The sequence below is a fragment of the Panthera tigris genome, chromosome X, assembly GCF_018350195.1.
Source record: "Panthera tigris isolate Pti1 chromosome X, P.tigris_Pti1_mat1.1, whole genome shotgun sequence".
In the NCBI taxonomy this organism is placed as follows: domain Eukaryota; kingdom Metazoa; phylum Chordata; class Mammalia; order Carnivora; family Felidae; genus Panthera; species Panthera tigris.
Genome location: NC_056677.1, coordinates 92048441 through 92052391, shown reverse-complemented (window position 1 = coordinate 92052391; position 3951 = coordinate 92048441).

Sequence of the window (3951 nt, the reverse complement as noted above, 5' to 3'; positions counted from 1 at the left end):
GATTACTTTTTCTATCAGAAGGCATTTTTTTTTTTTGCATTCAATGTTTTCCTAGAAATGATAACGTCAACCATATTTGAGTGTAAACGTTATTTCCAGAGGTTAACATGACCTTAAGCATTTGCCCCTGAAATTTGCCTGAAACGGAATTCTGGTTTAACGTGCTTCTTTTTTATTTCCACACACTTCTTAGTTGAGTATTGCATTATATATAGCCAGTCAATTCTCTTTCCAGCTCTTTAGAGAAAAATATCTCTCTGTATCTCCAAAATTATGCTAGAAAGTCTCAGGAGTACCAGCTCCTTGGAATACCCGTGATTGTATATTTAAATTAAACTTATAATATTTCTTAAAGTGCTAATATATCTTAAGCTTATTTTTCTTAAAGCTTTTTTCAACTACAGTTAACTCGATGGGAAGAGCTTTTAAACTCTATTTCCTATCTCCATAGAAAGATAGCACTACTCAAAATCAATTTGTTACACTCTTAGAGATATAGAGCTTCAAGGAAATTTTGGTATCACCTGTCCTGTGAGGAGACAGGTTCAACGTTTCAAGTGGTTTCATCTTAGCTGGGACTGGCCCAAATCTTGCTTCCACGTACATTCTCCTTCCATTATTCACATGGGTGGATTGAACTTTGAAGCACAGCCCTAGCAGTGCAAACTTAAAGTTTAATGAGATATTACAAAATCCCCCGAGTTGTTGATTTTGCTGGCTTTAATCTTCCATAAGCACTGGTGTTAACTGGCAGTATAAAGTGGGAAATTTCAACTTTAGCAGGACATTAGGAGTTTTCTAGGTATGGCTTTTGTCGGCCTCGGTCTTCTGTAGGCCGTGGTGCCAGTTGCCAGTATTTGGTTAGGTCTTTGGGCATAACTGCTCTCTTAAACAATTCTCCGTGGCTTCCTTTGTTGAAAGCACGACGAAACACTGCTCATAAGAGAAATGATGGAAATGATGACACTTTTCATGGACAAAAGAAGGGAAATGTATGTTATGAGGTCTGTCTGCTCTCCCTCCCTCCTTCCTTCTCCTTCCCCCCTCCCCCTCCTCCTTCTTCCTTCCCCTCTCTCCTTCTCTGTCTTTTTCTCCTCCTCCTCCTTCTTTTCCTCCTCTTCTCCTTCTCCTCCCTCTTCTTCTTTCTTTCCTTCACCTCCTCCTCCTCCTCCTCTTTCTTTTTCTTCTTTACTGCAGGAATCTGAATAAACCCTGAGTAGTTCTTTATTTCCTAAGCAACTAGACCATTCTAGACTTGCCCTGCTATGTAAAATTTTGTGTATTTTGTGCTGGACCTTAATGCCTCACTGCTGTAAGACAGAAGGATAACATACACAAAAGAACATATAGTGTTCTCTAAAAAATACTTTTTATTGTAAAATCTAACACATATAAGGAACCCCTTAAAATGAATGTTGTATGGGTTAATCAGTTTTCATGAGGCAAGCAGCTTTACAACCACAATGTAGTTTAAAAAACAGAATTTTGCCGTATACCTAGCCTAATCACAGGGCCTTCCCTCTCCTCGAAAGTAATCATAGTTCTGACCTTTATGGTAGTGACTTTTTAATTTTTCTTTATAAATTTATCACTCAAGTGTTCCTTCTTAAGCACTTAGTTTAGTTATGCTTTCTCCTTCCCTATAAATCTCTCTCTTTTTTAAATGTTTATTTTATTTTTTAGAGAGAGAGAGAGAGCACAAGCTGGGGAGGGGCAGAGAAAGGGAGACAGAGGATTCGAAGTGGGTTCCATGCTGGCAGCAGACCATCTGATGTGGCGCTCGAACTCACAAACCAAGAGATCATGACCTGAGCTGAAGTCTGACGCTTAACCAACTGAACCACCCAGGCGCCCAGCCCACAATAAGTCTCTTTTAATCCAGGGACTATCCTGCCTGCCTTTGCAATTTATCTGTTGAAGAAATGGTTTCTTTTGGCCTCCAGAGTTTCCCACAGTCTTGATTTTGCTTGATGGCATTCTCTGTTGTGTGTTGCTCTGTCCTGAATTTCCTATAGATTGATTGTAGCTGGTTCTCCAGGCTGGATCAGATTTGGGTTTATTTATTTTTTTTCCTTTTGGCTTCATAGGTGGTGCTGTGTTCTGTTTGGAGGTACGTAATGGTTGGTTGCCTTTCTTTTCTGCCATTAATGATCAATGCCATCAGTCTTTAGGATGATTATATCTCTCCAGGTGTTTTGGTTGTTAGAAGCTCATTCTCTAAAATAAGGAGGGACTTGTGGGAACAGTATTCCCTGAATTCTCACATTTTGATAAATTTGTTTGTGGATTTTTATTTGAAAATTATCCTGGGTATATAACATTTTCGGTTCACGTTTTCTTTCCTTGAGTATTTTAAATATGCTATTCTATTTTCTGATGGCATAGTGATTTATTGTAATACTCGGACGACAATCTCGTTTCCTCTCTCTTATGAGTGATTTTGGCCCTTTTACTGTATTTTTTCCCCTTAAAGTCTAGTAACTTTACTAGAATATATCTCTGTGTTGGTCGCTTTGGCTAGGTCAATTTCCCATCTTAATATGCAGTTTTAAAGCCTCTTTCAGGGACATTTTCATGAATTCCACTTTTTCAAAATTGTTATGCTCCCTTTGATTTTCTTCTTTGAGGACTGAGTACCCCTGAAAAGTGAAATAATTTTGAACAGCTGCTTGAGGGGCACCAGCACAGGGATGAATAAGGAATTGTCAATCAGTAATCAACGTTGAACTGAGATTAAATGGCATACATTTGTAGTGGAGCCAACTTTCTATTGCAGGACTCAGCAGATACAAACAAAACAGACGTTGGGGTATGGTGGCAGGATAGAGAGCGGGGATAGGCGAGGGACTGAGGGATTCTAGGATGCTTGTTGAATATAGCTGAAATAGTTATCAACATACCAGTTGCCCAAGTAAGTAAAAAAATACACGCAGGTATTTCTGGAACAGTTTTGATTTTTTTTTACTATTTATTTTAAATAAAGAATGTGTAAATGTATGACTAAATGTTAGTTAATTTTTATTGACTTGTAGGAATGTTCATAATACATTAGCAAATCAGAGAAGAAAATCTTGATAAACCATCTGTCCCAGTGTTTGGTTTGAAAAAATATATTCCATATCTGTGTGTCATCATCCAGCCCATAAAAATAGTGACACATGGATTTCTGTTATGCAGTAACAATGTCAGTGAAAACTTCCTGGGACTGAAGACACTTTAATTGGAAACTCCTTTGTATTGGTCATGTTGGCAGGTTTCAGATGTCTCAACAACATTATTTCCGCTAAATTTTAGGCCTGTGGAGCTGAAGATACCACCCACTTAGAAAAGGAGCAAAGTTGATGTTTGTTTGAAGACTTCCTTTCTGAAACGGGAATCCTTCAGTTTCTGGGTATTTTCTGTTTACACTAAGCTGAAAGAAATACTAGGCAAAATTGTAATGTTAAAAAAGCGTAAAGTTTCATTGGTCTTTTTCTCATAAAAGTGGTAAAAGTCCCTGTTGGTCACGTCCGACACCGTTGATGCTTATCAATTGGTTGGCTTTCTTTACCACTTTCTCCTAGTCTCCTGTTAAACAGGGGCAAGGTAATGAGTCAAGATACTGATGTCATCCTGGAAAAAAAAAATGTTTGTGTCCACATGGTCTTGTCTGGAATGGAGGAGAGAGGGAGAAGCTAGATACACATCAAATCTCGTCCCTAAATCTGAACGAATTCTGTAGTGAATGTGAGAATCTCCTATGGAGTTTTATTATTCTAGCCACTTAGGATCCTTCTTCCTGTTACTACAAAATCCACTCTTTATTGGCCCCTTTCCTTGCCATGGTCCAATCAGGAGCCTTGACTAGGATGGTGAAATGGAGTTGGAATGTACTGGGATCGGCCACATAGGGTCTGAACGTGAGCTTCTTGAGTAATTTACCCAGCTCGCAGCCCTTGCATTCATCTCCTT